This window comes from Mus musculus, chromosome 2 (assembly GCF_000001635.26).
Source record: "Mus musculus strain C57BL/6J chromosome 2, GRCm38.p6 C57BL/6J".
Lineage (NCBI taxonomy): Eukaryota > Metazoa > Chordata > Mammalia > Rodentia > Muridae > Mus > Mus musculus.
In genome coordinates, this window is record NC_000068.7 from 163,752,016 (window position 1) to 163,772,920 (window position 20,905).

General features: G+C 46.8%; 8 annotated features.

The window, feature by feature from the left end:
* Positions 1,401-4,292: a biological region, named in NCBI's record as "adenosine deaminase upstream regulatory elements". NCBI's record gives its function as "regulatory_interactions: Ada".
* Positions 1,402-2,536: an enhancer, noted in NCBI's record as "1.1 kb HindIII-EagI enhancer fragment". NCBI's record gives its function as "developmental regulation of Ada expression in forestomach in a copy number-dependent manner" and the evidence as "EXISTENCE:transgenic organism evidence [ECO:0001131][PMID:10187819]".
* Positions 1,441-1,452: a transcriptional cis regulatory region, noted in NCBI's record as "putative AP-2-binding site". NCBI's record gives its function as "necessary for forestomach enhancer activity" and the evidence as "EXISTENCE:transgenic organism evidence [ECO:0001131][PMID:10187819]".
* Positions 2,342-2,541: a transcriptional cis regulatory region, noted in NCBI's record as "200 bp region of the 1.1 kb forestomach element containing a cluster of putative transcription factor binding motifs". NCBI's record gives its function as "necessary for forestomach enhancer activity" and the evidence as "EXISTENCE:transgenic organism evidence [ECO:0001131][PMID:10187819]".
* Positions 3,521-4,292: an enhancer, noted in NCBI's record as "770 bp PstI-XbaI fragment". NCBI's record gives its function as "developmental regulation of Ada expression in placenta" and the evidence as "EXISTENCE:transgenic organism evidence [ECO:0001131][PMID:8999942]".
* Positions 3,534-3,558: a protein binding site, noted in NCBI's record as "FP3 RUNX1-binding site". NCBI's record gives its function as "necessary for placental enhancer activity" and the evidence as "EXISTENCE:protein binding evidence [ECO:0000024][PMID:16338472, PMID:8999942]".
* Positions 3,898-3,916: a transcriptional cis regulatory region, noted in NCBI's record as "contains two consensus GATA motifs located 7 bp apart". NCBI's record gives its function as "necessary for placental enhancer activity" and the evidence as "EXISTENCE:transgenic organism evidence [ECO:0001131][PMID:8999942]".
* Positions 4,021-4,052: a protein binding site, noted in NCBI's record as "FP1 AP-2gamma-binding site". NCBI's record gives its function as "necessary for placental enhancer activity" and the evidence as "EXISTENCE:protein binding evidence [ECO:0000024][PMID:9765260, PMID:8999942]".

Consider the following 20,905-nt stretch of genomic DNA (forward strand, 5'->3'; position numbering starts at 1 on the left):
TGGGCCTGGGCTGTGTCAAATCTTTCTCCAAAGTCCATCCAACTCATTCTTTGCAAATAACTTCCTGGTCCACCAAAAGTGACAAGCCTTTGCTGATCCTGTCTTTGCCTGATGGAGTCTTGCCCTGGGATGTCCTGAAGGACTTGCTCTTAGAATGTGGCAGAGGAGGCTACTGAACTTCCTTCTCTGGAGGGATTTGGGGCTCTTTCAACTTCCACTGGGACCTCTGGTTTTTGCTCTGGGAACTTGAGCCACTAGAAGACACCGTCACTGGTGGGAAATCCAGTTGGTTGCTGAGCCAAGCCCAGCTTTCAGACACCCCTAAAATCCCACTATGTCAGACACTGTAAAGTCAGCCCTTCAGCAACCCAGGTGACTTCAGTGTCCAGGGAAGCGCAGCCTTCATACCTTACTTACAAAGCTGTGGCAGGTGTTTCTCATCAGCCACCGTATCTGGTGGCAGGGACTTCCACCTGCCACAGCCCTGCAGAATGTGTGACTCCATCCTGACCAGATGTGGAAAGTGTCTAGATTCTGGAGTGTTTGAAATTCTGCTCTCTAGGCAGGACCAAACTTCTGGAAAATAGCTGAGTGGGGTGGGCTACAAGCCTTTGGTAGGCCTCACCACTGGGTACACAATCTGTCCTTCTGTCAAAGGAACCTTACAGTGTCCACAACACCATGGACTCTTTTGCCTGTGGCACAGGCAGGGGCCTGGGGGAAGGTGACAAGATGGAGAAGTGAGCCTGTTTATTCCCTGCACTCCCCAGTCATCAAGCAGAACTGTCTTTCTGGCAAGGCCATAACTTCGGACAGGCTACCCCTCCCTTCTATTCCCCCAACACCTCCCCTTTTTTCCCCATCTCCAAGGCAGTGACCCCAAGAACTGCCTCATGTGTGGCTGCTTTCCCTGGGCCCCCGTTGCCTCCATTAGGGTTTTCCTATTAGCAGATCCTGAGACAAAGTTTGAGGTTTATTTGAAGAGATTGAAGGAAACACCACAAGGAGAATGAAGAAAAAGGCAGGGCAATGAGAAAGCCTAGCAACAGATAGGTGATGAGTCTGAGCTCTGCACTCAGCCTCTGGGAGCTGTCGGGGTATGCAGTTAACCCAACTGAGGGCCTGGGGAGCAAGGGGCTTAGACACACACTCTCCTCCATCATTGGGTGTGTTTGTGTGTATATTTTTGCAAAGAACAAACCCCAGACTTCTTGAGTGGCAGAGAAGCACTGTATTTCCCTATCCCCTTCCCCACTGTTGTTCTGGTATTGTTTAAGTCTGATTTCACTCTCTTCTCAGTACCTGTAGTTAGTTCAACATAACTGAGCTTACTCCAGTGGGTGCATAGTACCTGCTGCAGAGACAGACTGGCCTGGGCTCATCCAGGTGTCAGTGAGAAGAAGCTTTCACCGTGTAGAGGGATGCCAGGGTTACTTGGGCAGCCCATAGGCATAGTGCACACCTTTGTAGACAAGTCTCTCAGACTTTCCACCATACTCTGAGTGTGTCACTTGGTCCTTCCAGTTGCTACAAGCTGGCTTTGATCTCCACACAACACACACCAGGCCCAAAGTGGGAGGAGGGATGGAGAGAGATGCCTTCCCCCAAACACATTTTGCTCATAGCACACTTTATTACTGAGATAGATTCTCAAGCACACTGGAACTCTGGCTCTCCTAGCCTCTGTGCAAAACCAAGTTCAAGAGCTAACCCCAACCAGGGTGGAGTGGCTCAGGGCTAATCCCAAACAGGACAAAGTGGTTCATGCCTGTATTTCTAGTGCTTAGGAGATGGAAGCAAGATTGCCACAAAATTAAGGGCTACCGAGTGAGACTCTGCCTCAAATATATGTAAGGCCAGTTCCAGTTAGAAAATTGCACTATGGAAATTGCTTAAGAGTGATTTCCAGCTAAGACAAGTTAGGCTTTGCTAATAACATTGGTAACCCAATAGCCAGCCAGTGTAACAAAGTAACAAAGTGTGGGGGTTGGGGTTGGGCAGGTGTGCTTCACTTTAAAAAATCTGCAATCTGCTAGGCCAGGCCTTTAATGCAAGCACTTGGGAGGTGGAAGCAGGCAGATCTCTGTGAATTCAAAGGCCAGTCGGTCTATGTGAGTTTCAGGACAGAGCTATGTAGAGAGAGAGCCCCTGTCTCAAAAACTAAAACCTAAAAAAGAAAAAAAAAAAAAAAAAAAAAAACCTCTACAATCTTTCACTGGTGACCTCTGTAGCAAAGAGGATGTATGCAACAAATACCAGGCCCAATGCTGATCCCTGGTCCCTGATCCCTGAGGGTCTTGCTGCTTCAGTATTCTGGGTGGGTGGTCCCCTCCAGTTCTGATGAATTTACAGCACTCGCCCTGGATGTCAGGTTGACCACAGCCAGTCAGAAGAGGAAGTTTGCGGAAGCCAGGCTCAGAAGAAGCACATTTAAGTCAGTAGGGGTCATTGTAGTAGGGTAGAGCTGGATCAGGGGTCACAGAGACAGAGACGGGTGGAATGGGCTGGGAAATGTAGTTTAGGAACATCTAAAGTCGGCCGAGTGGGAAGGTATCTTCCTTGAGGAAGCCCTTTTGTTCCCCTTCCCAGAAGACTTGCTATCATCTTCCTGAGGTCTGAAAGCCCTGTGGGGAACTGGATTCAAGAGCACACATTGGTCTTGCAGAGGTTCTGAATATGATTTCCAGCACCCTGTGAGATAGTTCACATTGCCTGTAACTTCAATTCCAGAGGATCTGACACCCTCTTTTGGCCTCTATGGGCACTTCATTTATGTGCACTCCCCATATCTATAAATAAATATAAAGGTAAACTACGGTCTAAGAAAAAGTTGGGTGTGATGGGGCATGCCTGTAATTCCAACACTTGGGAAGGGGAGGCAGAAGGAATGGGTCATCCTTAGCTACATAGTGAGAGCTGCATGAGGCTTTGTCTTAAAAAAAAAATCCATGAGAAGACTGAAATCATAGTGTTAGAAGGAAAACAGATAGAACCAAAGGTCTCCATGTTAAATTAAATCAAGTTAAGAGAGAAAAGTCCAACACAGGAGGTCACCTTTTCTCTCAGTCCAGAATATAAAGGGCAAATTATCATGAAAGGGGTTGGTCAGACGAGGGTCAGGAGGAGGAGGAGAAATGGAGAAGGTAAGAGGGGAGTGTTATCAAAACACATTACATGCATCTTCCCATTATTTTGTACAATTAATATACACTAATTAAACATGAAAGCCCTATGACTTTTGCTAGCTGGTGGGTAGGTTTGTTTTCTTTCCAGATCTCCAGGCAGAGGCCAAGTTCTGAGAAAAGTGAGCTTCCGTGTTGTGGGGTGTGTATGCTGGAGCATCAGAGGAAACTCTGGTCATTGTGACTCCCCTGAGACAGAGTGGAGCCTCATCTGAACGGGGCATTGGTGTGTCCCTACGCAGAGTCAAGATGGTGAGGGCAGGTGATGTTTCCCACTGTTTACCAACACATGTTATGTATGGTCTCATATGTGATGCCATCTGTTCCTCCCAGAGGCCCTGCAGTCCTGAGGCACAAGAACCACAATTGGTGAGCCCCTCATTGGGGGAGGAACCAAAGCTCTGAGTTGGCTGCTGATGAGAGACGCGCCAGAGTTGAGCATGAATGTTTTGTTGCTAAGTGATGTGCTTGGAGGAAAGCAGGCAAGGCCAGGCAGCAACCAGGTCTGGGGGAAGACCCTGGGTAGGGGGCAGCAATTCTGCTGGTTCTGCACTGACGCCGGGCGACTAAAGAGTGTGGCCTCCTCATTGGCTCAACAGAGCTCTCTAGGCTGGCTCTGTGCCAGGCTCTGAGAATATAGGGGATGATGCTTCACTCTGCATATTCATAGTTCTTCAGGTAAGCTGTCCCCTCCTAATGTGACACATGATGACAAAGATCATTAAGTTTATCTTCCTCCCCTGTGAGGCTGTACACACGTCCAGAAACCCAAGGGTTGCAGGGTCAATGCTGATAGAGCAGTTACAGAGTACAGATGGTCAAAACTCATGATGACCCGTGGCTTGTGGCCTCAGGCAAGCCTAGAGCTGCTGTTTCCTCTTCAACATAGAGGAGATGACACACGTTCGCTAGTTCATGGAATACTGAGCTATCCCTAGTGCAGCATACATGTGGACATATTTTGGCTCATAGTCTTGAGCCCTAGGAAAATCCCGTTCTTGAGCCAAAGAAAGCATCCTCATTTGATAAGAAACCACCACAAGGTAGTAGCAGATGCCACATCTAAATGTTCATTTTGACGACACACACTTATAGTCCTAGCATTCTAGAGGTTGAGGTAGGAGGACCCAAAGTTCAAGGTCATTCTCAGCTTTATAGTGAGTTAAAACCAACCTGAGCGACATGAGACCCTGTCATGAATAAACAGGCAGAATAATGATGTGCTGAAATATTGGTCCAACAGCCAGATCCTCCAGCCAGGAAAGAGGATCCAGAATCCTGGACTTCAACATTTAAGACATAGTCAAGGGCTAGGGATGTAGCTCAGTTGGTGCTGTGCTCATGGAACATTCAGAAGGCCCAGGGTTCAGTTTCCTGCACTGGATAAGCCAGGTGTGGTGGCATGCCTGTAACTTGAACACTCAGGCAGGAAGATCAGGAAATCATGGTCATCACTGGTCATATGGTAACCTGGAAGCCAGTCTGAGTACATGAGACCCTGCTTCAAACTAACAACAGCAGCAAACTAACAACAACAAACAACAACAACAACAATAAAAGCTCACCACAAACTTTAACAGCCAAATACATATTGGTGTTTTCTAATTCTTTAAACTTTGTAGGGGCTAAAGAAAACATCTGTGCTCCAGCTTTGCCCTGGATATGTGAACTCCATATAGCCAAGATTCCTGCTGGCTGATCTCCCAGGATCTCTGGCTGGGAAGAGAGCCAGGGAGAGGTTGGACCTCACTCGGGTTACAAAAGAGGATTAGCATCTTTTCACAGCAGAAAATCCCCAAATGATAGTGGCTACTATAAGACACTTTTCTCCTTCTCTGATGTATGAAATCCAGAGGCAGGCCATGACGCCATGTTTCTGTGAAGACAGCTTAGCCCAGTTTTGTTCTGTTACCTTTGGTGTAAAGTCCCCATGCTCAGTGTCCACTGTAGCTGCTGAGGTGCAGACTGCTGCCTCAACAGTTCCAAGATCAGAGAAGAAGCCACCGCCGCCTTCCTTTTAAAGGGTCAGTTCCCCGAGTCTCTGTACAGTTTTTATTTATGAAGTCCTATAGCCACATTTAACTGCGATGGAGCTTGAAGGAAGGTCCTGTTACTAAACGAGGATAATGGGGATCCAGCTCCGTGGTAGAGGCTTCCTTAGCCCAGGTATGGCCATGGGTCCCAAGCCCAGCATCTAGAAAACCGAGAAAGAGGATGTTACACAGTGGAAGGCAATGGGCCCTTTTCTATCCTGTCAAATGGCCTGGTGTACTGAGGAGGGTAAGGATAAATAAGACAGTATGGCAGCAGGAAGCCAGACCCTGGTGCCCACGTGATTTCTCTGGGCATGTCTTTGAGTCTCTTTGTGACTATAAAGACAAAACAAGAGAGCCAGCCAGGAAGAGGGCATTGATGTGAGCATCATCAAGGCTATGGGGGAAGAACGCTCCTGAGCCCTTTATGCACATTGAGGGAGAGTCTCCTGTCATAGTAGAGGAGATCCCATCCTGTCTGTGCCCATTATGAAAAGCTCTGTTTGACCAATTGTTCCTCAGAGCAATCGTCAACCAGCCCCTTGGCTGGCAGTCTGCCCCTCACCTCTGGGTCATCAAAGGTGCCTGGCTCCTCCAATCCCTGAGCCTTTCGGGAGCTCAGCAAGGCTGGGTCTCAGTACTCCCCCAAAACATCCATGTCTCAGGCACCAGGTTCCTTGCCCATCTCCACTCATTATTGGCTTTACAGCATCCACAGAATAGTTGATTCCTCCTGCCTGCTGTTATCACCTCAGAATGACCCCTCACAGGGTGTCATTGACCCAGTCAGCAGGGGTGAATGTGTGTGTGTGTATGTGTGTGTGCGTGTATGTGTGTGTATGTGTGTATGTGTGTGTGTATGTGTGTGTATGTGTGTGTGAGTGTGTATGTGTGTGTATGTGTGTATGTGTGTGTATGTATATGTGTGTGTATGTGTGTGTGTGTGTGTGTGTGTGCCCATGTTCCTTGTCACTCTCTCAGAATTCTAGAAAACAGTGACATTAGATACATAATTGCAGTCAGCTACAGTGAGCCAGTGACCTCTGGTTTATGCTTTTGCCTGCAGAAACCTTGGGGCTCTAGAACATTACGTAGTGTTCCTAGCCTGGCTGCTTCCTCCTCAGTCTGCTCGGGGAGCCCTTGGCATTCTCAGCACAGAGGAATTTCTTTCATTCTCTCTCTGCACCCAGTCATAGCTGTGTCCCAGCTCTAGCCTGAACCCCCACTAAGGGGCAGTTCCTGCCTATTCTTCCTGGACCCTGACTGGGACTGGGCAGGCCCCATGCTGCTGAATATGAGTTTCTGGCCTAGCTCACTCCTTAGATGTCAGTTTGGTCTTTGATGCATTAAAATTCAAAGGTGGGGGGGGGAGCAGAATGGGGGGGGGTATAGGTACCTTCTGGGATAGCATTTGAAATGTAAATAATGAAAATATCTAATAAAAAATTCAAAGGTGAGGTTGAGAATGTTATTTCTAAATTGGAATGCTACCATTAATCACTTTCCAGAGGTCCGTTTCCACTGGAGTGAGGATGAAATCCAGTGTCCATGCCCCCAGGGGTCTTCACAGCCAGGAGTGGTGGTACACACTTGTCATCACAGTGCATGGGAGACTAAGGCAGGGGGATCATGAGTTTGAGGGAAATCTGAGCTATATAGTGAGACTTTTGTCTCAAAAAGACTAAAACATGTAGACTGTGGTATGGATAGCATGTGTCTTCAGTCCCCAGAAACCCTCAGTGGCCTTTGTGATTATTACAGGGGAGAGGCCAAGAACTAGGTGGGTGGCATTCCCAGACTGGGGAGTTTCCTGAGGGGCAGGGTTTTCAATGCTAAAACCAAAACTGGGGCATGGAGAGCCAGAACTGATCATCCCACCAGAGAGCAAGCTCCTTAGGCACCATCTTGGGGGTGCCCACCTGGCTCCTTAGGCACCATCTTTGGGGGTGCCCACCTGGCTCCTTAGGCACCATCTTTGGGGGTGCCCACCTGGCTTAGAAGCTTACTCCAGGGGTGGGGGGCAGGAAGATGATTTAGTTGATAAATCATGAAGGTCTGAGTTCAGGTCCCAGAATCCACATGAAATTGTTTCTACAATCCCAGCCCGGGGAGGCAGAGATAGGAGCATCCCTGGGACTTGTTTGCCGACTAGTCTAGCCAAAGATGAGCTTCAGAGTCAGTGAGAAACTCTCAAGAACTAAGGTGGAAAGTGACTAAAGAAGATGTCTTACATCCCCCTCTGTCCTCCACAAGCACACACACACACACACACACACAGGCACACACTTACACACTCACACACACACACACATATATATATATATATATATACATACATACATAGACACAAGCACACACACACACACAGGCACACAGTTACACACACACATATATATACATAGACACAAGCACACACACATACACATACACTTGGGCACACGTATAGACACGGGCACATGCACTCATACACACTCATGCATACACACAAGCACACACACATGCGCTCATATACACAAGCATACACATACCCACACTCATACATACATATACACAAACACACACATACATACACACATTCAAACACACACACATATATACACTCATACACATACACACAGGCACACACACACATATATATACTCATACACACACATACACACAAACACACACCCTCATACACACACAGGCACACACATACTCATACATACATACTCATACACACAAGCATGTACACACATACATACACACTCATACATACACACAAGCACACACACATTCGCACACACACACACACACACACACACACACACTGCTTGCTATATGCCATCACATACCTCTCCCCACCCCACATTGCCTATCATTTTTATGACAAATGCTAGAGAGGTCCACAGTTGGCTCTGGAACCAGGGTGCCCAGTCCAGTCCTGAGCTCCTGCCCGTTCCAGCTGTGTTTCTTTGCACACACCATTTCAATGTACTTTTACTCTACTTTTCTCATGAACAAAATAAGAATAGAATCCAAGTTCCACCTCAGCGGATGACTGAAGGACTAAGTGACTCAGTGGACGAAAGTCCGTTGGAATGCTGTCTGCCTGTCGTCCAGCCCGGGAGGCTACACCCTTTCTTTATAGAGACAGGAAGAAAACAGTCTGCATTTCCTAGTCGGCCTGGAAGATATGAGTCTGGGGATAGTAGTTACAGCCTCCTGGATTCCAAAGTTTGATTCTATAATTAATCTGAACCTTGAGCCATTTCAGTCTAGATCCCTGTAGACATGTTGATGCCATTGGCATGTGAACTTATCACTGTAACTGCTTGGAATTTGTAGGTGAGCATTGACTAATGTGTTCTTATTGATCCAAGCAATGGACAAACAACCAGGGTTAGCCTTCCCTGTTCACCCTCTGTCTTGGTCAGGGTTTCTGTACTGATACACCTTCTTCTTCTGTAAGATTAGATCCCTTGGTGCCGCGTGGCACAGTTCATTGGAGAAACAAGAATGCGTTGTTTTTTTCCCTCCAGCAGCCACCCTCGTTATTGGTACAGAGACCTCCTTCAACCCTTCCTCTTTTCGCTTCTTTCTGGCAGAGGTTAGCTATGTACAGCAGCTTGGCCTAAGGAAAAGGTCCTCCTGCCTCGGTTGGCAAAGTGTAGGACTTTAGGAAAGGTAGCCCTGCCTCTTGCAGGATCCTCTGAGAGTCTGTTTTAGGAGGAGATTTCTGGTGACCACAGAGGGACTGTGAAATAAAGCTCCCCTTGACTTTGGTGGCCCACTCTAAGCGTGGTGATTGGTACCCATTTTAAGAGAAGTCACTGTGTTGTTTTCCTGTCACTGAACAAAAGGATTTGGGGGTTTTGTTTGTTTGATGGTTTAGGCTTAGTTTGGGAGGCGTGGGACCTGTGGCACACATCATGGTGAGCAGTAAGTAAATGAGAGTAAAAGAAGGGAGCCAGACTCTGTTATACCTTGTAAGGACACAGCTCCATGAACCTGCCTGATATCTTCTCATGAGGCCTAACTCCTAAGGCAGTGGTTCTCAACCTGTGGGTCGAGACCCCTTCGGGGTTGAATATCAGATCTCCTGCATCTCAGATATTTGTATTATAATTCATAACAGTATCAAAATTATAGTTATGAAATAGCAATGAAAATAATGATATGGTTGGGGGTCACTACAGCCTGAGGAACTGTATTAGGAAGGTTGAGAGCGGCTGTGAAGCCTCCGTCTTGTCTCGGGAGTACCACCCTGTGGAGCAAGCCTTTGTCACACCGGCCTTTGGGGGCTGCAAGACCAAAATACAGAAGTGACTGAGGCTGGAGTGGGTTTGCCCTGAGATGCAAACCTCCCATATATTTTGGAGGAAGTCAGAATATTTGTGCTGTTGTCGGCCTTTCTCTAGAGGAAGCAAGAGGAGTTGAGTTCTGCCTGTCTCTGGAGGGGGTTGGGCGCTGCTGTCCTTCCCCATAATAAAAAGGATTTAAAAGCAAGGCCGCTCTTTAAAGCAAGCAAGCAAGCAAGAAACAAAGCAGCACAGGGCCTCTTAGTCTAAGTTTTATTTATTAGCATGTGTGTGTGTCTGTGTGTGTATATGTGGGGTGTGTGTGTGTGTATGTGGTGTGTATGTGTGTGTGTGGTGTGTGTATGTGGGGGTGGGTGTGGATATGGTGTGTATGTGTATATGTGGTGTGTGTATGTATGTGGTATATATGTGTATGTATATGTATGTGGTGTGTATGTGTGGTGTGTATGTGTGTATGTGGTGTGTATATATGTATGTGGTATGTATGTGTATGTATATGTATGTGGTGTGTATGTGTGGTGTGTATGTGTGTATGTGGTGTGTGTATATGTATGTGGTATGTATGTGTGTATATGTATGTGGTATGTATGTGTATGTATATGTATGTGGTGTGTATGTGTATGTATATGTATGTGGGGTGTGTGTGTGTGAGAGAGAGAAAGAGAGAGAGAGGGAGAGAGAGAGAGAGAAAGGAGAGAGACTATAAATCAGAACACAACCTTATGAAGTTGGTTCTCCCCTCCACCTTTGTAACCAAAGAAACTTCGATTCCCTTTTGAAGTTCTTAGTCTCATTAGTGAGAGAATTTAGAATAGATTCAAATGGAAGCTCAAGAACTATTTGATTAGAGCCTAAAAGAAAAACACAGCTGGGCAGTGGTGGTGCACGCCTTTAATCCCAGCACTTGGGAGGCAGAGGCAGGAGGATTTCTGAGTTCGAAGCCAGCCTGGTCTACAGAGTGAGTTCCAGGACAGCCAGGGCTACACAGAGAAACCCTGTCTTGGAAAAAAAGAAAAAACAAAAAAGAAAAAACAAAAAAGAAAAAAGAAAAAAGAAAGAAAAAGAAAAAAAGAAAGACGCAGTACAGGTTAGGTGAGAATCCTAGCAGCCATCAAGGAGATTGAGGGAAACTTAACATCTTTTAAGCTAGGCATTGGGTAGAGATAGACACATTATCTAAGAAGGAGAAGGTAGGCTGGAGGGATGGTTCAGTAGTTAAAATGCTGACTGCTCTTACAGAGGACCCAGATTAGATTCCCAGAACCCACATCAGGTGGCTCACAATCACCTCTAACTCCAGCTCCAGGGGACCTAACATTCTCTTCTAGCCTCTAAGGACACCCACACCCACACCCACACACTAAAAACAATAATATAAAGGGCTGGAGAGATGGCTCAGTGGTTAAGAGCACTGACTGCTCTTCCAGAGGACCCTGGGTTCAATTCTCAGCACCCGCATTGGCAGCTCACAACCATCTGTAACTCCAGTTCCAGAGGATCTGACACCCTCACACAGACATACATGCAGGCAAAACACCCATGCACATATGCTAAAAATAAATCATTTTTGAAAAACAATAATGGAAATAAACAAATAGAACAGTCTCTTTCAAGAATAGAAGTGACAAAAGAGCCCACAATAGCATCTGGCTACATGGCATATTGTCGTTTATAGCCCCTACCTCCTGTTTGCATTCAGATGATGCTAGGCTAAGGGAGGGTTTCCAGTCTTCCTCAGACAACTTTTACATGTTAATTTTGATTTTTAAAAGATATTATTTATTTATTCAATCATTTATTTGTTTGTTTGTTTGAGATTGGGTCTATATAGCCCTGGCTGGCCTAGAGCTCACTGTGTAGACCAGGCTATCCCTAAATTCATGGAGATCTACCTGCTTCTGCTTCCTGCATGCTGGGATTAAAGATGCTTGCCACCACAGCTGGCCGTATGTTAGTCTGGATGTCGCTGGTTTAGTCCTATTCTGTCATCACACCATATGGTCACCGTGCTTGCACAGAAAAGGTGTCTTTTCTGAGTCACCATCGTGTCACTCCCAGGTGAGGATGTGCATAAAAGCAGTCACGTATTAGACACATCCTCAGTCAGTGACCCACCGTTTGTTTTGCTAGTTGTTTGGTTACTACAGGAGAGCTCTGCTCCGAGAGGAAGAAAAGCTGCTTCTTACAGACTAGAAGAGCACAGTATTGATTGACATTGATCGGTGACCTGCAGTGGTCTCTTACAGACCAACAGCAGAAGGACTCCGGGAGGGAATTTCTAGCTCACCTGGGAGGTGCATACGGAAGCTGCCCATGTGTCTCTTCAAGGATTCCAGTCAGTGATATTTCAGTCACCTTAGTGACTGGGTTTCCCAGACACACGGAAGGCCCTCTTGACTGTGAGGTGACACTCTGAGAAGCTTTGCCCATAAACCACACACTCAACTCAGCGCTTTCTGGACCCAGTCTCTCTTCAAGGAACCCAAATTAAGGAAGCCAGTTTCCCAAAGCTGAGGCCTTCTCCACAGGAGAGCCTCCTCCATCCCGTGCCCCAGCTGGTTCCTTACATGCGTGACACAGGGAAGAGTCTTCTTGCTAGCATTTAGGGTGACTGCAGGGAGCACGGGTCTGGAAGGGTCTAAGAGGTGCCCAGCACTTGGGCGACTTATCCCTGAAGCCCACTGTGAGAAGAGCCATCAAGCCAGGCAGCAATGGCTTTATTCTTGCTGAGTCAGTGCCACTCATCAGCGCTTGGCCAGATCCCAGAAGGACACCTGGAGAACAGGGAATGTTACACGGTCCTCCCCAAGCTGTAGCCACGACCCTCCCAAGTGAGGGTGGCCTCTAATCTCAGGTCTTCAATCACCCAGAAAGCAGGGAGGGACTGGATAAGCCCCGGCTTTTCTTTTTTCTTTGTGTCTCTCTGCCCACACCCTACCTGTACTGTGCACTTGACCGTGGGATCTACTCCACCCCCATCTCTTCCTTTCTTCTGGCAACTTCTCAATCATTTGATTCACAGTTCAGAAAAAGCCCTCTGGCAGTTATTCTGACTTCTGTGGATATAATCACGTGTTGTTCAGGCTCTGACGAGGCAGCCTGTGGACCTCTTTCCCCTCACAGTCCCCTGAAGAAAGGGCAGTCCCCGTCTTCACAGTTCACTCCGATTTCCACTACAAAGCATTTAAGAAGCCGGTCACCAGATGACCTGCCCAGTTTACTTCTTGTCCATTGCTAGCTCAAAGGAGACAGTCCTCATGGTCTGAAGGCCTCACCCAGGCCAGGCATGCAACCCACATTTGTATTCTCAGAATCTCAGTGGTAGAGGAAGGAGGATTAGAGGCTCAGGATAAAAAAAAAAAAAAAAGCCCTGATCTAGCAAGAGGGGACTTCACTGTCTGGGAACACCACCAGCACTGGCCAGGCCGGAAGCTCTTTACCACTACAAATACATAGCTACTGTCCCCAACACGGAGGACACTCAGGCTCCAAATGGAATGCAGATGCCAAATCTTGGGGTAAGGTCATATGGTCATAAGGTCATATGAGTTCCGTATTTGGGAGTGACTCTGTGCTTTGGTCTCCTTTACCCACCCCTTTTGAGTCACACACACACACACACACACACACACACACACACACACACACTGCAGACTCAGCACAACGGGCAGCCTAGCTCTCTAACCGCTGACTCCCCCTTGGGATGCCCAGTCCCATACTGGAAAGGTTTTGTTCTCAAGTGCTGATGTCTGGCCCGAGCCCTCTTGGATCCGTCAATAATTGGTTTCTGAACTAGGCTGCTCATCTTCTCAGGCTGTGTAAATGCTCTTCCCACAAAGCAGAGTTTAAACTCACGTTTGAGATTTGTGTTTTCCTGTTGTATAAATGTGTATGTATGTAGATGTGTACATATGTGTTGGTGCACATGTGTGCTTGGGCATGTGTGTTGCTGGTGTGCATACACATGTGTGAACATATGTGTGGAGGCCAGAGGACAAGCTGCAGTGTTTCTCAGGTGTCACCTGCCTTACTTTAAGGCAGGGTCTCACTGGTCTGGAACTTATGGATTAGGCAGGCTAGTCAGAAAACCCCAGGGAGCTGTCTGTGTCTGCCCCCTGCCCCAGTGTATGGGAGTGCAAGTGCATATTGCCAGGCCTGGCTTTGTTTTACATGGGTTCAGGAGATCCAACTCAAGCCATCTTGCTTACAAGGCAAACACTTGTGAGCCATCTCCCCAGCCCCAAGTTTCTGTTTTCCGTAACCCCTCTGTGGCTAAAAAGGATGCTATGTTATTTAAAATATGTTTTCCACAAGTGTGTATAAATGTGTATGTATGTAGATTCAGTATGATTGTGTTCTGTTAGTTTCTTAGTTGTGCTCATGACCATGGTTGACGTCACGCACCTGTTTACATGTCATTTTGTCATTGTGATCATGGCTGATGTCACGTGCTTGTTTATATGTCATTTTGTCATTACTCTGACATTAGCCTTGGAACATGACTACTGACCTGATGGTGGCTAACAATGCTGATGGGGTCAGGCATGGCCCCTTTAGAGACTTATCTATATGAGGGTCTCCAGACCCCCAAAGAAAGGGGACATGTGCTTCACATGGCCTAGGGTGAGTGACTGCCAGTGACCACTAGGCTCTTACTGGAGGCATTGGAGTGTCTGATCATGAGCCATGCAACCCGCCCTCAGGGCCTCACATATCTCATCCTGGGTTGGAAGCAATTTAGCAACTCTCTGGGAGGATGCAGAGGTGTGGCTGTCCCTACCTTGAGCTACTTCAAAGCCCTTGCTGTTGTGGTTTTCTGAGACATCTTAAGGAGAATATCTGACCCATTGGCCACTCCTGGCCTCATAGTTTACTGAGCCCAAACACTTCCCTAACAGACTCTTGCTTCAGCCATCAGAATGAGCCTCTCCTGATGTAGCTTAAGGCAGTATTGAGCAACCTGCAGCTGCTTCAGTTTTATATTCTGAGCTCATCTTACATATCTAGGTTGACAGAGTTGTGAGTGTGTGCTTGTGTGCATGTGTGTGTCTCTGTGTGTATGTGTGTGTTCATGTGTGTGTGTGTGTGTGTGTGTGTGTGTGTGTGTGTGTGCTAGCCTGTATGTGTATGGGGGGGTTAGTGTGTTTATGTGTGTAAGTGTGTGTGTGTGTGTGCTAGCCTGTATGTGTATGGGGGGTGAGTGTGTTTATGTGTGTAAGTGTGTGTGTGTGCTAGCCTGTATGTGTATGGGGGGGTGAGTGTGTTTATGTGTGTAAGTGTGTGTGTGTGTGAGTGCTAGCCTGTATGTGTATGGGGGGGTGAGTGTGTTTATGTGTGTAAGTGTGTGTGTGTGTGTGTGTGTGTGTGGTGTATATGCAGGGCTACATTTGAGAGGCTTCTAATTTTTTGAGCTTATTCTCTTCCACTGTTTCTTTTGAAAATAAGATAACCTGTGACAAGGTGATCACAAGCCAGGCCTACACAGAACACAGACATGCAGGAGCAAATGCTCAAATTGGGGAAGGGTTCAAAGTGGCTTTTAAAGTCTAGGCAGCTGTGAGGCTTGCATAAGACTGGCCTCCAGCCAGACATGGTGACACAGATGTATATTCCAGCCCTGGAGAGGTTGAGGCAGGAAGAGTATGAGTTGGAGAAACCTCAGTTACATAAACCCTTCTTCTTGCTCTCAGAGAACAAAAACACACCACCTAGATAGAAATCAACTTATTTGTGTGCTTATATTACTTCGGGATTTGTTTATTTATTTATTGTTAGTTTGATTTTGAGACAGGGTCTCTGTATATAGCCCTGGTTGTCCTGGAACTTGCTATGAAGACCAGGCTGGCCTTAAACTTACAGAGACCCACCTTCTGTAACCCAGATGGGCCTGAATTCTCACAAGCCCTGCCTCACCCTGGGATTGCAGGACTGCATCACCCTGCCCATCTCCAACATTCCTTTCCATTTTGTTTTGTTTGTCTGTTTACTTGTTTGTTTTGTTTTGTTTTGTTTTTGAGACAAGGTTTCTCTGTATAGCCCTGGCTGTCCTTGAACACTCTCTAGACCAGGCTGCTCTCAAACCCACAGAGATCCAACAGCCTCTGCCTCCCAAGTACTGGGAATAAAAATGTGTGCCACCACCAGCTAGCACAATACTTCTTTTTAAAAGAGTAGATTAGTCTCACCACATGCCTTTGCCTTTGGACTCAAGTTTTAGCTTAAAGTCTATATAATCTCAGCATGTATGTGTATGTGCATGCATACGTGTGTATACACACACCTGGTCAAAACCCTGACCTGCCCCAGCAGAGGATATAGCTGCTAGAGGAAAGGTGACTGAAGGGGCCAAGGGGTTCTTCACACCAGTGACCCCAAGAGCCTCAGCAGACTTTGACAGGAAAACAAACAGGGCTGTGGGTGAATGTGAGCGAAGTCTAACAACACACACGTGAACATGTTGACCAAACACGTTAGTTTATGTGACAGCCTAAAGACTTTTAGGCAAGCCTGGGCTTCATAGTGAACTCAAGGTCAACCTGAGCTACCCAGCAAAACCTTGTCTCAAAAATACCAGGAACCTAGGACATAGCTCAGTGGTACTGTACTCACTTGCTATCTCTAGGCTGTGAGTTCACACCACAGAATGGAAAACAATTTTTATATTGATTATTTGTTAAAATGAGAATTTTAAAATGTGAAAATGTGTTATGTTAAATAGAGTACATTATTAGATTTAGAAAACTAATGTTTTGGGTTTTTTTTGAGATGGTGTTTTGTGTACCTCAGTCTGTCCTCAAACACACCTGTAGCTGGAATGGCCTTGAACTTCCCATCATCCTCCTGCCTCCACCCCCCAAGTGCTGGGGTCACAGATGTCCATCACCACACTGAGTCAAAAGAGAAGTTTTTAATATAAAGATTTCCAGGGTCTGGGAAGGCAGCTCGGTGGGTAAGGTGCACAGACATGAAGCTCAGAAGACCAGATGGCCAGCATCCATGTAAAACTGCAGGGCTTTGCAGTGTGTGCCGGTAACTCCATTGATAGGAGGCAGACAATGATGAACTCCAGGTTCAGAGAGAGACTCTGTCTCAAAAAAAAAAAAAAAAAAAAAAAAGAGAGCAATTAGGGAAGACATCCAACTTTGCCTCTGGCTTCTACATGAGCACACTCTACATGAACACACATGTGTGCATACAATTGTCATGTATGCACATACAAATGTCATGTATATGCACACTGCTTGGCCTTCATGGTTCAGGCTGGCTTTGAACCTGCAATAGTCCTCTTGCCTCTCTCTTTCAAGCACTGGCATTACAAACCACATTGCCCAGTAAATTCTTATACATTTTGCATCTTCTAGGATCAAAGCCTTACATATCAATATGAGGGTTCCTTTAAAACAACAACAACAACAACACTGTATCCCCTAAAAAAAAAAAAAAAAGCAACCCTGGATCTCCAAAGCAGGCCACTAGATCGTTCCATTTAAGATTCAGCCAGAAGTAGTTACAGAAAATGAACCCTCACCCTTCAGCAACTTCTTAAAAGTTAGGAGGTAGGAATCTGTAAGGGAGGGATGGAATAGTGACTGAGGAGAGAGGAGAGAGTGGTCAAAGGTGAAGACCTGGGAGAGAAACAAGAATGTATACAAACACAAGAACGTGTGACCCACAGAGCACACAGAGCCCATGCACAGATGTGCCCAACCCTGTGACACTGCAAAACAATCCACAAAGCTCACACTCATGATGCGGAAGATGTTGTTACAACAAAGTTGCAAAACAAACGACAACAGAACGCCTGGGAATGTTTGAAATACGCTTACCACTTTGAGTTGGGCTGCACTCATAGCTTGCTTACATCCAACTAGATGTGACCTGCAGGCCATGAGTTGGACGTGCTTGCATATCTAGACATGAAAGCAATAACCACCAGACTGGGGATGGGGGTGAGAATCAATTTAAGTTGCAGATATCACATCTAACCTAGCGCTCATCCGGACACAGTAAAGGAACATTTTTTTTTTTTTTTTGTCAAGCCACTCAGCGCACTTGTGCTGGCTGGTTTTGTGTGTCAGCTTGACACATGCTGGAGTTATCACAGAGAAAGGAGCCTCCCTTGAGGAAATGCCTCCATGAGATCCAACTATAAGGTATTTTTCTCAATTAGTGATCAAGGGTGGGAGGGCCAGTTGTAGGTGGTGCCATCCCTGGGCTGGTGGTCCTGGGTTCTATAAGAAAGAAGCCGAACAAGCCAGGGGAAGCAAGCCAGTAAGTAACATCTCTCTATGGCCTCTGCATCAGCTCCTGCTTCCTGAACTGCTTGAGTTCCAGTCCTGACTTCCTTGGTGATGAACAGCAGTATGGAAGTGTAAGCCGAATAAACCCTTTCCTCCCCAACTTGCTTCTTGGTCATGATGTTTGTGTAGGAATAGAAACCTTGACTAAGCCAGAAAAACTTCCTCCCATGGGCTGACGAGATAGCTTAGTGGATAAAGGAGTTTGCTACAAGGCCAGGTGACCTGAGTTTGAACACTCAGACCCACATGATAGAAGAAGAGAACTGACACGAAAGTTGTCTGAAGTCTGAGTCATGTCTGTCTTAGAGATCTCCCTGGCCAGCATCTTAGACTCCAAAAGACACACACAAAGCCTCTATTTCCATCAATCCTAATGTGAGGTTCCCACAAATCTAAAATTTCAATGTCTGATTGTTACAAGTCCTAATTCCAATGCTGACGGGCTGGATGTCACCAAAACCAAATTCCTTTGTGTTATGAGGTGTTGCCAGCCCTTCACTCATGGCCATTTAAAATCCTGCCCATCACTTTATTCTGATGCCCTCTGGGTGATTTCTGGAAATAACAGTAATCTTCATGTTTCCAGGAGGTTCAGGGAAGGGACTGAAGACATACTGGGCTGAGGATGAGTTTCTGATGACACTGGGACCACATCATAGGAGGGCCATGGTTTCCAGACCTTTAAGGAGAGGATGGATACTGGGCTCGTGAAAGAGCCAGGCAGAAACAGGCAGAACGGGAAATACTGAAGGCAAGGCAGCTTGCTTTCAAATAATGGGCTGTGGGTTTCTACAGCCTTTTGCTTCAACCATTGATCTATTGGTTCTAGTGGCCAAAGACCAATCAGACAGGACTTTCAGGTGAGAAGCAAAGAAAGAGGCTCTGCTTCACCTCTGTCTTCTCAGCTCCTTGGGAGGGACATTTATTCACTGTAGACCTGCAGATTTCAGATTCCTAGGTGAGAACAGTGTCACCCCCTCCGCCTCGGGCTTTAGCTAGACACCCTCAGATGCAATATTTACCTGGTTGTCTCTAGCGGCTCGGGACCCCTGGGGATGTGTCTTTGTGGGTGGAAGCTCACCTAGCAACAAAGGAAGCCCTGGGTTCCGTTGATGGCACGTAAACTGCACGTGGTAGTGCATGCCTGTAAACCTGGCACTCAGGAGGCAGAGGCAGGAAGTTCAAAGGCACGCTTGGCTCTGTGGTGAATTTGAGACTGGTGTGATATGCATAAGACCCCCATCTCAAAAAGAGGGAGATGGGGAGAAGAGGTGGTGATATTGTAAGTAAGGAAAAGAGACCAGTAAGTTCCTGTTGAGCCTGCTAGACTTGAGGGCTCTGGAATCTCATGCTCTAGTTGAGTTGGATCTTAAACCATTTCACCTCAGTTCGTCATGGACACGCGGCTACGTGAGGCAAAAGCTTCCTCAGGTATGCTTTCCTCTAGCTTCTCTTTATCTTACCTGAGCCGAGGGACCAACCAACACCCAACATTCTTGCTACCAAGAGCCAACCAGCCGTAACTGCCATCTGGTTCTTGTTCAATCTGTAACCCCAGAGCCTTGGGATCTGTTCCAGAGTGTGTGCGTTTCCCAGGCGAGCCCGGCTCAAACTCCTCTGACATGCTTGTGTGAGGGTCTACATTCTAGGTGGCGATAAATAGATCCTCTGCTTAGGTTTGTGACAACAACCCCGGTGTCTCAAGGTACCAGTGCATTTTGGGATGTGGAATGTTTTGGAGTTCATGATATATTTTATTTACCACACCAATGAGATCTAGATTAGTGTCCTGTACTTTAATACATTGATATTCCTGCAAAGAATAAGTTTTTAATGGTCTTCCTTCCTTCCTCCCTCCCTCCTTCCCTCCTCCTCTCTTTCTTTCTTTTGTTCATTCGTTCTTTCTGCATGTGTCTTTTCAAGTTAGGACCTCACTTTTGTTTGCTTTTGGTCTTTTGAAGCATGTGTTCCAGGCCGGCTTTGAACTCACTCTGTAGCTGAAGATCACCTTGAACTTCTAATCCTCCTCCCTCTACATCCCAAGTGCTGGGATTACAAGTGTGAACCGCCATGCCCGGCTCCTGCAGTGCAGGGGCTCAAACCCAGGGCTTTGGGCATGCTAGTCAGACACCCTACCAACTGAGCCGCACCTCTGGACCATAGGTCAGAGTTTTGCTGTCAAGTGAGTCTGACTAGTAACTTCCTATATTTAAAATGTTTATACCTCAAAGCTGTATAGATTGTTGCAGCGCGGTGTGAGCACTTGTTATTTCTCTACTTTAATGGACATTGTGTGATTGTCATGTGCTCAGTCAGCCCTAGAGGACAACTCAGAACCTTTGTATACACAATGCCCTCGGATTTGTGGAATTTTCCAGCATGGCCTTTCTAAATTAAGTTTGAGGACCAAGGACCTCTATCTTTTGTCTCTACCTAATGTCTTCCTAGTCCTTTAAGTGTGGTGGTTGTATCTGGTGGGAAGGGCAGGGAGCAAGTTCAAATCTCTGAGATTTCAACTTTCTCAGTAGAGGTAGGAGAGCCAGCAGACCCCCAGGGAGGAGGAAGGGGAGGAGCAACAATTCTGCAGTGTTTCTGGCAAAGTTGCTGTTACTCCTGGGCAGAGCAGTCATCCCATCTGTTTGAGGGAGATACCAGAGTCCTAGGAGGCTCCCAGCAGATGCTGCTGCCCACTGTCTCCTTGGTAGATGCTTCACAGAAAATGTCTCTGAGCAGCCACTAGTGTTTTCTTTGAGCATCCCAGGAAATGCTTGTTTCCACCGGCCTGTGGGGATCGCCGTGGCTATGAGAAGAGCTGGACCTCCCCCTGCCCCCAGCATAGCCACTGTGAGAATCCCACAGAGAACACGTTAAGTTCTCCAGCTCTGCCCCACACAGAAATGGCTTCCTGACCTCCACCTGGGATTCTTTACCAATATATTAATTTTGAGTTCTTGCTATCTGCCAGGGGATCGGCTTCTGCAGTGAAGGCCATGGCCTTGTTTGAGAGTGAGGAAGCAAGTCTGGTTTTCCCAAGGTTTGCTTCCTGCTCCTCTACATCCAGCATGGGTCATCTGGGGCTCCACTGGCCG